The 13839-nt window shown below is 35.6% G+C and overlaps 1 long non-coding RNA gene across 3 annotated transcripts in view; it reads right to left on the reverse strand.

Moving 5' to 3' along the window:
* Nucleotides 1-844: 844 nt before the first annotated feature.
* The window catches only part of LOC140613963 (uncharacterized), a 62721-nt gene continuing 49726 nt past the window's right edge, over nt 845-13839 (reverse strand). The window contains exons 3-4 of one of the 3 annotated variants that reach the window (XR_012014884.1): nt 12136-12458; nt 845-1069 (exon numbers count right to left, since the gene is read on the reverse strand). This is a non-coding gene — a long non-coding RNA (uncharacterized lncRNA). Of the gene's footprint in view, nt 1070-10886; nt 12459-13839 lie in introns of those variants that run through there. The other 2 variants (XR_012014883.1, XR_012014882.1) reach the window with 2 other exon arrangements.

A 13839-nucleotide genomic window follows, 5' to 3' on the forward strand; every position in this document is an offset into this window, starting at 1 on the left:
GACCACTCAAGCATCATGTTTAAATATATTTGATAATATCTTGAATTCCTGTTAACTCTTGCCAGGATGTGTGGGCTATAAAAGCATACAATAATACTCAATAGATGCTTAGATTAAAAACAAAAACATATATGAAAAATGACCGTGGTCCATTCCCAAATGTAAGGGGTGTCAGTTGGGAAAAAGGAACCCGTGTATTGAGCAGAGGATGCGGGTAGAGCTGGATGGTGGTTATGGAGAGTGTGTAGAGGCTATTAAAGGGATATATTTTAATTCATCTCTTTTCTCTGTCTCCTGATTTCAAATGGGACCTGATATGGGGAAGCCTCAGTTTTGCAAAGCTTTTCTTTCCTCTGTAGTTCAACTAGTCTCTCGCTGTTGACTGATTTCAAGACTAATTTTCATCATTTAGATAATTTTGAATTAGTCTAGGATCAATGTTTAGAGAAATTAGAATGTAAACTCAGGCTTACCCCAACATGTTATTATCTCAAGAATTTGTACAAATTAATGCCAAATTTGATGCCCCACATTTATCAACCTGTGGGGTGTGAAATGTCACTCCCCTCTAAAGGCCATAGTGTGGTGTAACTTTGTTCTGAAATCACACTGGGTATTTTATCAATTATAATAATAAAATAATGGTACTTCACCATTGTTATGGTATGTCCCCCCCCCTTTTATATCTAAGTACTTGGGTGTGTATTTATTTGGAACAAGAGAATTCTTTTCTACAACTATAGTATAGTTAGTAAAATCAGGAAATCTAACACTGACACAGTACTGTTCTACAATCCATTGTCCATATTCAAATTTAATCAGTTGTCCCAATGTCCTTTTGTCTGAAAATATCCCTTAAAAGATTTTTTTTTCTGGTCTAGGTATTTGTCATACCTTCTTAGATTCCTTTTATATGGAACAGTTCCTTAAATTTCCTTTGTTTTCTTGACAGGGATTTTTTTTTTTTTCTCAAAGGGGTAGTCAGTTATTTTTGTGGAGCATCCCTCAGCTTGGGTCTGTCTGATTTTCCTCATGATCACATTCAGGTTGTGGATTTTTGGCATGAATACTGAAAAAAAAAAAGAATACTGCAAAAATAGAGAAATGCAAATAAAAACACAATGAGATATCTCCTCACACCTGTCAATGGCTAAAATCAACAATTTAAGTACCTACAGGTCCTGACAAGGATGTGGAGAAAAAAACTATTTGCACTGTTGGTGGAAATGCAGAATGGAACAGCTTCTATGGGAGAGAGTATGGAAGTTCCTCAAAAAATAAAAAATAGAACTACTATATGAACCAGTAATCACACTCCTGAGTATTTACTCAAAGAATACTAAAACACTTATTTTAAAGGATATATGCACTGCTATATTTATTGCAGCATTATTTATAATAGCCAAGATATGGAAGCAGCCCAAATGTCCATCAGTAGATGAAAAGATAAAGAAGATGTAGTATATACAATGGAATATTACTCAGCCATAAAAGTAATTAAATCATGCTGTTTGCAATGACATGGTTGTATCTAGACAGCATAATGCTAAGTGAAATAAATCAGTAAGAGAAAGATAAATACTATATGACTTCACTCATATGTGGTATAAAAAAACAAAACAAATGAACAAAGGAAAAATAGAGACAAACCAAAAATAGACACTTAACTATAGTGAGCAAAAAATGGTTACCAGAGGGGAGATGGAGTTGGGATGGGTGAAATAGATGAAGGGGATAAAGAGTACATTTACTCTGACAAGTACCGAGTAATGTATAAAATTGTTGAATCGTTATATCGTACGCCTGAAAGTAATATAACACCATATGTAAATTATACTAGAGTTAAAATTTAAAAATAAATAATAAATAAATAATAAACTCATAGAGTTGGCAATTTTGAAAGACAAATTTAAAAAAATGGGTTTGCACATGCAATTGGATATCTATGTGAAAAAAATTAACTTCAAATTTACCTTACTCCATAGACACAATTAACTTGAAGTGGATCATACTTAAATGTAAAATTATAAACATAAAACTTATGGAAGAATACGTAGGAGAGAATATTCATTGCCTTGGGATGGAAAAGTTTTCTTACATAGGGCTGAAAATGCTGTAACTATAAAAGAACATTAAAAAATTGGACTTCATCAAAATTTCACTCATATGGAATTTAAGAAACAAAACAGATGAACGTATGAGAAGGAAAAAAAAAGTGAAGCAAACCATAAGAGGCTCTATCATGGAGAACAAACTGAGGGTTGATGGAGGAAGGTGGGGGTGGGGATGGACTAAATTGGTGATGGGTATTAAGGAGGGCTCTTGTGATGAGCCTTCAGTGTTGTATGTAAGTGATAAATCACTAAAATCTATACCTGAAGCCAATTTTACCATATATGTTAACTAAGAATTAATTTATTTTCAAAGATTTATTTATTTATTCATGAGAGACACACAGAGAAAGGCAGAGACATAGGTAGAGGGAGAAGCAAGCTCCCTGCAGGGAGCCGGATGAGGGGACTCCATCCCAGGACCCCAGGATCATGACCTGAGCCAAAAGCATATGCTCAGCCACTGAGCCACCCAAGTGGCCCCCAAGCTTCATTATATGATTTAGGCCTCTGAGCATGACTGTATAGAATCTTCCCTAGGTAGATAGGAATTGCAAACCTTGTGGTTTTTATTAACTTATAAGAAACAGCCAGACTTTTTCACAAAATGGTTGGGCCATTTTAAATTGCCACCATCAATGTATGAAAGTTTTAGTTGTTTTCTATCTTTATCAACATTCGGTACTATTGATCCTTTAAAGTTTTGCTATCCTAGTGAGTGTGTGTTGATACTCCATTGTGGTTTTACTTTGTCTTTCCCTGCTGACTAATGAGGTTGAATCTTTTTATATGCTTCATGATCATTGTATATCTTCCTTGGTAAAGAGTCTTTTAAAGACTTTTTGCCCATTTTTATTGGGCTATTTGTTTCTTTATTCTTGAACTGTGAGAGTTCTCTATATATTCTGGATACAGATGCTTTATTACATATAATGTGCAAATACTTTGTCAGTTTTTGGTATTAAGTGATGCTGGCCACTAGCCAATCTATGGCTTATCGTTTTCATTACTTTAATGTTGTCTTTCAAATTTTTTGTTTTGTGATCAATCTAGCTAAAGATGTTTTTATCAGTCTTTTCAGAGTTCAGGTTTTTTATTTAATTGATTTTTTCTTTGTTGTTTCCTGTTGCATAATATAGAATTTAATTGGATCTTGTCCCTGTTTCCTGGAGAGAGACTCTAAATCCTTGGTTCTTCCCAAATAATAGGAGTATTTTTGTTATTCATGAGCCTCCTGACCATACCATAGGTTATACTAATGAGATGATTCCTGGTAGACCCCTAAGGCCTTCAGGGTGGGGGATAGCCATTTCAGAAAGACCAGCAACGTAATTAGAGGGTTGAGGGTTTGAGCTAGCCCAACATTCAAGGAGAGAAGGGAGGCTAAATATTGACCGTGTGGTCAATATTCAATCAATTATGCCTGCATAATAAAACCCCAATAGAAATTCTGTATGCCAAAGCTCAGTGGAATCTTCTGATTGGTAAAAACACTAATGTGCTGCGATGATGATTTACCCTGATCCCACCTGGAGAGATTGTGGAAGTTCTGTATTCAGGACCCTCCCAAACCTTGCTTTATGTGTCTCATTTGGCTGGTCCTGATTTGTAGCCTTTAAAATTATAATTATATATAGCATTTTCCAGAGTATAAGTCATTCTAATAAATTATCAAACCTGAGGTAGATTGTGGGAATCTGTAGAATTGATAGGAAGTGTGGGTGGCCTGAAGACTCCTGAAATGTGGTTGGAATCTGAGGTAAGAGCAGTCTTGTGAAACATGCTTTTAACCTGTGGAGTCTGACACCAATTCCAAGTGGTTAGTGTTATAATTGTATTACAGTATCCCAGCTGGTGCTGGAATATTTGTCATTTCATATATTATTAAAAGAATAATGTTTCTTCTAAGCATCATTTGGATTTATTATATTTTTATTATCATCCAATATTAAATACTTTCAAATTCCCCTTGTGATTTATTTTTTGACCTATGGACTATTTTAGAAGTTAGTTATTTATTTTCCAAAATAATACTTGGGGATATTCCAAGTATTAATTTTGTTAACAATTTCCAATTTAATTACTTTTTTTTAATCAGAAAACTTATTATGTTTGTTTTCAATGCTGTAAAATTTTTGAGGCTTATTTTATGTCCCAACATGTCTGTCATGGTGAATTTTCCATGTGTTCGTTCTTTTTTGTTCTTCCTTTTTTTCCTCTTGACTTAAATTTTAAATCAAATTTTAAATTTTAGGTAGTTAACATATAGTGTGATATTGGTTTTTGGAATAGAATTCAGTGATTCATCACTTACATACAACTGTGTGCTACTCATAAAAAGTGCCCTCAATACCTCAATATCTAGCCTATCTCCCACCTACATCCCTCTACTAATCCCCAGTTTGTTCTCTATCTTTAAGAGTCTCTCATAGCTTGTTTTCCTCTCTCCTTTTTTAACTTTTCCCCTTTCCCATATATTCATCTGTTTTTCTTTCTTAAACTCCACATATGAGTGAGATCATATGGTATTTGTTTTTTTCTGATTTATTTCACTTAACATAATACACTCTCTAACTCTATCCATGTCATTGCAAATGGCAAGATTTCATTTTTTGATGGTTAAGTAATATTCCATTGTGTATATATATACCACATCTTTATCCATTCATCAGTTCATGGACATCTGGGCTCTCTCTCTCCATAGTTTGGCTATAGTTGAAATGCTCAAGGTGCATGTATCCGTTTGAATCTGTTTTTTTTTTCTTTTTTTTAATCCTTGGGTAAATACCTAGAGCAATTGCTGGATCATAGGATAGCTCTATTTTTAACTTTCCAAGCCCCTTCAGAGTGGCTGCACCAGTTTGTATCCCACCAACAGTGCAAGAGGGTTCCCTTTTTCCCCACATCCTTGCCAACACCTGTTGTTTCTGTGTTGTTAATTTATTAACTTCTTATTCTTAATTTTAGCAATTCTGACAGGTGTGAGGTGGTATCGCATTATGGTTTTGATTTGTATTCCCCTGATGATGAGTGATGTTGTAGCCATCTGGATGGTGTTTTTGGAAAAGCATCTATTCATGTCTTCTGCCCATTTCTTGACTGGGTTATTTGGTTTTGGGTGTTGAGTTTGATAAGGTGTTAGTACCTAAAATCTGTAAAGAACTTATCAGATATGTTATTTGCAAATATCTTCTCCCATGCTGTAGGCTACCTTTTAGTTTTTTTGATTGTTTCCTTAACTGTGCAGAAGCTTTTTATCTTGATGAAGTATCAATAGTTCATTTTTGGTTTTATTTCCCTTGCCTGTGGTGACATGTCTAGTAGGATATTGCTACAGCCAAGGTCAAAAAGGTTTCTGTCTGTGTTCTCTAGGATTTTGATGGTTTCCTGTCTCACATTTTGGTCTTTCATCCATTTTTATTTATTTTATTTATTTTATTTTTATTTTTTAAAATTTTTTGATCATTAAAGTTCTTTTTATTTTTTATTTTTTGGATATTTTTTTATTGGAGCTCGATTTGCCAACATATAGCATAACACCCAGTGCTTATCCCGCTAAGTGCCTTCCTCAGTGCCCATCACCCAGTCACCCCAACTCCTCACCTACTTCCCTTTCCACTACCCCTTGTTCATTTCCCAGAGTTGGGAGTCTCTCATGTTCTGTCACCCTCGCTGATATTTCCCACTCATTTTCTCTACTTTCCCCTTTATTCCCTTTCACTATTTTTTATATTCCCCAAATGAATGAGAACATATAATGATTGTCCTTTTCCGATTGACTTACTTCACTCAGCATAATTCCCTCCAGGTCTATCCACGTTGAAGCAAATGGTGGGTATTTGTCGTTTCTAATGGCTGAGTAATATTCCATTGTATACATACACCACATCTTCTTTATCCATTCATTTTTCGATGGACACCGAGGCTCCTTCCACAGTTTGGCTATTGTGGACATTGCTGTTACAAACATCGGGGTGCAGGTGTCCCAGCATTTCACTGTACCTGTATCATTGGGGTAAATCCCCAGCAGTGCAATTGCTGGGTCATAGGGTAGTTCTATTTTTAACTCTTTGAGGAACCTCCACACAGTTTTCCAGAGTGGCTGTACCAGTTCACATTCCCACCAACAGTGCAAGAGTGTTCCCCTTTTAAATTTATTTTTATGTATAGTATAAGAAAGTGGTCCAGTTTCATTCTTCATCATGTTGCTGTCCAGTTTTCCCAAAACCATTTGTTGAAGAGACTGTTTAGTTTCTGTTGGATATCCTTTCCTGCTTTGTCAAAGATTAGTTGGCAAAAAAAAAAAAAAGATTAGTTGGCCATTAAGGTTAGTTGTGGGTCCATTTCTGGGTTCTCTGTTCTGTTCCATTGATCTGTGTGTCTGTTTTACTGCCAGTACCATACTATTTTGATGACTACAGCTTTGTAATATAGCTTGAAATCTGATATTGTGATGCCTCTGGTTTTTTCTTTTTTAGAATTGCTTTGGCTATTTGGGGTCTTTTGTCCACGTGCTCCTTAAAATAATGTATATTCTGATGTTGGTGCATAGAATGTTCTACAAATGTCAATTAGGTCAATTTATTGATAGTGCTATTCAACTCTTCTATATTCTTACAGATCAGAGTCTTGATTTACTTTTTTTTTTTTTAGTTTTATTTCTTCCTACTTCAATTTGGGTAGTTTCTATTTCTGTGTCTTCAGGTTCACTGACCTTTTCTTCTATATTTTCTAATCAGCTATTAATTGTATTTAATTTTAAATTCAGATACTGTTTTTCAGCTCCAGAAGTTCCATTTGACACTTTTTAAACATCTTCCATTTCTCATTATGCTTTCCCCCTTTAAGTCTTTGATTGTATTTATAATATTTATATTTATAATAACTGTAGTAAAGTATTTTTCCCTATTATTTCAAGGTCTGCTTATTGATTGTTTTCTCCCTCTTTTGGATGATGTTTTCTTGCTTCTTCACACATCTGGTATCTCTTAGATGCTGGACATTAGGGATATTAATTTTGTTGGTCTGGATTTTGTTATCTTTTTTTAAAGAGGGTTGATTTTTATTTAAGCAGGCAATTGATTTATTTGTGATTCATTTTGATCTTTTGAAGTCTATTAAAGCATTTTGGAGTAGTTATAAAATATCCTTCACTCTGAGACTAAATTTCTCCCCTAGTAACAAAGTGTGATCTGTCTGGAGTCTTTATGCACTGGGAATTCAACAAAGTCTCTTCACTTTAGCTGGTCAGAACTTGAACAGATATTAGCCCTACATGAGCTCTGGGAGTTCTTACAACTCCCTGGTAGTTTTTTGTCCAACTTTGTAAAATTTCATTCTATCTATGACAGGTTAGTATTAAGCAACATTCAAGGGGACCCACAATGGTGATTTCTGGAGTTCTTTCTTTCTGTATTCCTTTCCAGTATTCTTCATACATTCCAACTGCCTCAGGCATTCTCAACTTCAGTCTTCTCAACTCACAGTCATTATTAGGCTCTGCTGTGTTCCCCCTCCCTGCATCACAGTCCAGAAAATGCCTCTAGGTTGATCAGAAGGATCACTTTGTGTCTTTTCTTTCGGGAACCAAAGTCCTGTATTACCTGTTGTCCAAATTCTGAAACAAATTTTTTTTTTGTCTATTTTTTCACTGAATGAGAGCATGTCCTGTATAAGTCTATCATGTTCAGAAGCAGAAGAATATATGAAAGTTTTAATTATACAATTAATTTTTAATAGAAATAGGTCTATTCAGAATTTCTATTTTCATGCCAATTTTGACAATATTGGCTTCCTGTGTAATATTTTTATCTTTGATTTTTCCCTAAATAGTTCTTCTGAAAGCTTGGTTTTCATTTGTTGTTGCCAAAACCTTTAATGCCTTCCCTTTGTTCTCAGTGTAATCTTCTATACCTTCAGCTGCTATTCAATATCTTCAATCATCTGGTACTAAACATTGGATTAATCACTACTCTTTGTAGATGGTTTAAAAAACTTTTAGGGCAGCCCCGGTGGCTCAGCGGTTTAGTGCCACCTTCAGTCCAGGCCATGATCCCAGAGAACTGGGGATCGAGTTCCATGTTGGACGCCCTGCATGGAGCCTGCTTCTCCCTCTGCCTGTGTCTCTGCCTCTCTCTCTCTTTCTCTCTGAGTCTTTACGAATGAATGAATGAATGAATGAATGAATAAATAAATAAATCTTTAAAAAATTTTAATAAAAATGAACTTGTCATAATCATATCAATAACTTCTCTGCATTTCAATAGCTTTTATTTTCCTTTTTTTCTTTTTTTTAAGGCAATGTATTGTTTTTTGTTATTTTTTATAATAAATTTATTTTTTATTGGTGTCCAATTTACCAACATACAGAGTAACACCCAGTGCTCATCCCGTCAAGTGCCCCCCTCAGTGCCCGTCACCCATTCACCCCCACTCCCCCTCCCTCCTCACCTTCCACCACCCCTAGTTCATTTCCCAGAGTTAGGAGTCTTTATGTTCTGTCTCCCTTTCTGATATTTCCCAGGCATTTCTTCTGCCTTCCCTTATATTCCCTTTCACTATTATTTATATTCCCCAAATGAATGAGAACATATAATGTTTGTCCTTCTCCGATTGACTTACTTCACTCAGCATAATATCCTCCAGTTCCATCCACATTGAAGCAAATGGTGGGTATTTGTCATTTCTAATGGCTGAGGAATATTCCATTGTATACATAAACCACATCTCCATTTATCCATTCATCTTTCGATGGACACCGAGGCTTCTTCCACAGTTTGGCTATTGTGGACGTTGCTGCTAGAAACATCGGGGTGCAGGTGTCCCGGCGTTTCATTGCATCTGTATCTTTGGGGTAAATCCCCAACAGTGCAATTGCTGGGTCATAGGGCAGGTCTATTTTTAGCTCTTTGAGGAACCTCCACACAGTTTTCCAGAGTGGCTGTACCATTTCACATTACCACCAACAGTGTAAGAGGGTTCCCTTTTCTCTGCATCCTCTCCAACATTTGTGGTTTCCTGCCTTGTTAATTTTCCCCCATTCTCACTGGTGTGAGGTGGTGTCTCATTGTAGTTTTGATTTGTATTTCCCTGATGGCAAGTGATGCAGAGCATTTTCTCATGTGCATGTTGGCCATGTCTATGTCTTCCTCTGTGAGATTTCTGTTCATGTCTTTTGCCCATTTCATGATTGGATTGTTTGTTTCTTTTAAAACACACATCTATATCCTATATATGATACATCTTATATAGTGTACCTTTACTAGCAAGATCAATCTTCCTTGTTCTTAGGAAAACCTAGTGCCTTATACTGTACCTGGATATAGCAGGTATTCCATGACCATTTTCTTTTTCTGAGAGATGAGATCCTGGACCTTTGAAAAAAAAGGGGCTTATAAGTATGAAGGCGTAGTGGAAAGGTTAGAATGGAAGAAACAACTGTAGGCAACGGCCGAAGATATACCATTGCCTCTTCACAGTTTTTCCAAAGGTCAGTATTTCTGTTCCAGGTTGTGCCTTTGCAGTAGTTCATTGTTTAATGCCATCACTCTGGAAACTGAGTCATGCAGCATGAAAAGAATGCAAAAAACCCACAATCATTTTGTGATCATTTACATTCTGGCTGGGAGTCGAAACATATACATATAAACATGAATGTTCCATTTATTTTGTTCAGCCACCTTTCCTCTATCTCTTTCTTCCTCTTCTCATAGGCTGCTTTTAATTTTGGTAGAGTGCTGAGTTAAATATCATCTGGCTGACAACCCAAGACCATTTATCTTAGACATTGAAAGAATGATGAAAAAGTCATTTAACCTTTCATAAGAAGGTTTTGCATAGAAAAAGAGTCATCTTACTTAATATGGAAACTTTTTCACTAAATTTAATAAATTGGTTTATAGTCTCAATAATTTAGGAAACTTCAGCCACATCATCCAAATCATTATAAAAAAGAGACATTTTAGTGTTTTGTTGACTAAGTGCCATGAGCTGTATGATTTAAAACTCATACATCAAGTTCAATAACATGCAAGTGAAATGTTAATCAATTTTGTGTAAATTCACCTGGATGGTGAGCACATATCATGTCTTGATGACTGTGATAAGGGGCGGTCCTAGTCACAGGATGGGAGAAAACCAAAAAAGTCCTGATGTTGGCTCAAGTGAGTCTTCATGAAGTGCTATTTAAATTAAGCTATCTGCACAAATGAGACACTCTTTTCTAGCACCTCTATTGTCCTAAAGCAGATTAGGAGAGAAGCAGGACATTGTTGTTTGTACTTAATCCTTTTCAAGTCAGAGACTTCATTCAGCCTGGAGCCAGACACCCAAGTCAGACTGGAGACAGACATTAAGGCTGTGATGGAAGGAGGATAATGCATTTTGTTTGTTACCTAATCTCATACACCAGTTTAGGCACACACCTTCTCCCCACTAAATCATTTGTTTGGAGAGTTCAGGAAATGAAGCTTGGGCCATGCACAGAAAGATGTCTAGTAAATGCTTGTTAGACAATGTAGAGTTATCTAACGTATCATTTTTGTTCACTTGGTATAGCTGAAACTCCATTGTCCTTGTTCACTCATAGACATAAAATTCTTAAGGCTTGTGCTCACTGACTTTCTACACTAACACCTATACATAAGCACCCTCATAATAACTTCTTTGAAAGTAATGATGAATTTGGTCAAGAAATTAATTCTTTGTTGATTGGCTCTCTGGAAGTTGACATAATTAGATCATCATGTTTTTACAATAATCAATGAGTGCTTGAACTAGGATGTTGAGTTTCTTTTTAATTTATTTGGTAACATAGCATATGTATGTACAGTGCTAGAATAACCATCATTGTGGATGTTTTATGGTAAAACAAGCAGGCAGAGTCAAAGGGATTTTTTTGGACCCAGAGTCAAAGATGATCTTTAATTTTCAGTCCTTAAATATTAAACTTGACATCACCTTTGATAATAAAATTTGTTGTCACAACATATATCAATGTGTGTTTGAATTTGGAAATAACATGTCTCATAGACTCAGAGAGAGGGGAGAGGGATAGAATGTATATAAATCACTGAGCAGGTCATCTAGTGTATACCCATTCCTCCAACAAAAAAAATATATCGAATGTCTGTAACATAATAAATAAAGTAAAACAAGTTCCTGCCATTGGGGGTAGGGTGGGAAGAGAAATTAGAAAGAAATAAGTAAGTATGTAGCATATCATGTGGTCATACAAACAAAAGAGAAATCAAAGTAGGGAAATAGAGGTGAGGAGTATCAGGTGGTTTCAGGCAAAGATTCACTATATGGGATGGTCAGGGAGGGCTTCACTGACAGTGTGATGTCTGAACAGACATAAAGAAAGTAAAGGAGAGAGGCATGTGGATATATGGAGGAAAAGCATTCTGGAAAAAGGAAACAGCAAGTATAAAACCCCACACTGGCAGCATGCCTGGTACGTTGGGGAATAGCAAGGAACCTGTAGCATAGTAAATTAGGAGCTGGGGAGATGTGAGAGATGAATTAGAAAATCACTGGGGGCCAAATTATAGGCATTTTAGCTTTCACTTTGAATGAAATAGGTAGCCATTGTTGTATTAGGGGCAAAGGAATGACATGATGGGATTTACATATTAAAAAGGTAGAGAATCATCAATATATATGGGTTTCTGTAGTAGTACTGTCATCTGTGATATAATGGCTGGAGTTCTAGACTCACAGTTGGAACACCAAGATTGCAATTGTAGTCTCTCCTTAACCCTCAGGAAACTCTTCACATTTTTAGAATATCCATTTCTTAAGGGAAACAAAGGTGAAAATACCACTCACTCAGAGGCTCTGAAAATTACCTGAGAGTGTATGATATACAAGATGCTTTAAGTGAAAAGCAGCCTATGAAGTCGGGTATAAAACATAATCTTAATTTTACAAAATAAATATCCTAGCATGTTGTAACAAAAGTAACCAATCTAATAAGCTAAGAATAACAATGGAAAATGACTTATATCTGATTCATGATATTTACCAATTATTATCATTTCTTTCTTCACACATTTTTTGTGTCTTCCAGATTTTCTCATTGAACATGTATTAAAAAAAACCCAACTAGATAAAATGTTTTAAATAAGCATAAAGGTAGTTGATAAATACCAAAGTTCTTATTTCAATAAAAAATAGTGAATGCAAAACTGTTAGGAATTCTCAAGAAATATGCAAAAGTGAGGTATAATCAGAAGAATGGTGCTAATAATTCTTCCCTTCTCCAGCTTCTCTTGAAAGTCGGTTTCAAGGATAAGATACTGTAGGCAGATGACCAAAGGGAGAATTTGAACAAAGGGTCCAGGATTCCTGAAATGAAAGGAGCAGAATTCCAGCTTTTGAAGACTTTTTTTAGACAGAACAATAAGCTATGTTGGGAACAGTCTGGGGTTTCCCAAGAAACTGTGCTTACAAAGGATATAGAAGCAAAGGCTACTGAAAAAGTCAAGCATCCATACAATCTTTCGCCTCTCCCTTACTTTCCATCTTCAAGATGACTCAAAATTAGTGCCTTTTATCCTGGCACATAAGGCTTTATATAAGCTGTCGCCTGCCACCTCCTCTGTCTCATTTTCTATGCTTTCTCTACTTCTCTCATCATGTTCCAGACACTCAAGTCTTCTGTTCTCTGACTGAAAGTTTGTTCCTGACTCAAGGTTTGTGCAGCAACACTTCAGGCTGTCTCAAGTAGCTTGCCCATTGCATTATCACACTCTATCTTATCACCCTGATTATCTCTTTATATGTCATCACTTACTATTTTTAATATAGAATTTAATTTTTAGAGCTATTTTAGGTTTGCAGCAAAACTGAACAGAATGTAGAAGTTTCCCATATATCATTAGACACACACATATTGCCTCCTCCACCATCAACATCCCACACCAAAGCAATACATTTGTTATAATCAATGAACCAATATTGATACATCATTATCAAATAAAGTTCGTAGTTTACAGTTCACTTTATGAGTTTTTTCAAATGTATAATATCATATATCCACCATTATTATAGTATCATAAAGAGCAGTTTAACTGCCCTAAAAATCCTCTATGCTCCACCTATTCATCCCACTCTCTCCAAACTTCTGGCAACCACTGATAGCTTTTTTATTGTCTCCACGGTTTTGCCTTTTCTAGAATGTCATATAGTTGGAATCATACAGTATATAGCCTTTTTAGATTGGCTTCTTTCACTTAATAAAATGCATTTAAACTTCCTATATATCTTTTTGTGGCTTGTTTCTTTTTAGTACTGAATAATTTTCATTGTCTGGATGTACCACAACTTATTTATGCATTCACTTGCTAAAGGATATTTTGGTTTCATCCAGATTCTGGCAATTATCAATAAAGCTGCTGTAAACATTCATGTGCAGGTTTTTAGAGGGGCACACATTTTCAATTCATCTGGGTAAATAGCAAAGAGCATGATTTCTGGATTGTATGGTAAGCATATTTCAGATTTGTAAGAACCTACCCAGCTGTCTTACAAAGTGGAAGACCATTTCGCATTCCTACTAGCAATGAATGAGAGCTCCTGTTGCTCCACATCCTCACCATCATTTGGTATTGTCAGTGTTTTGGATTTTTGCTTTTCTAAAATCTGTATAGTAGTATCTTATTGTTTTAATTTGCAATTCTCTAATAACACATAGTGTTGGACATCTCTTCATATGTTTATTTGCCAT

This window comes from Canis lupus, chromosome 22, assembly GCF_048164855.1.
Source record: "Canis lupus baileyi chromosome 22, mCanLup2.hap1, whole genome shotgun sequence".
In the NCBI taxonomy this organism is placed as follows: Eukaryota; Metazoa; Chordata; class Mammalia; order Carnivora; family Canidae; genus Canis; species Canis lupus.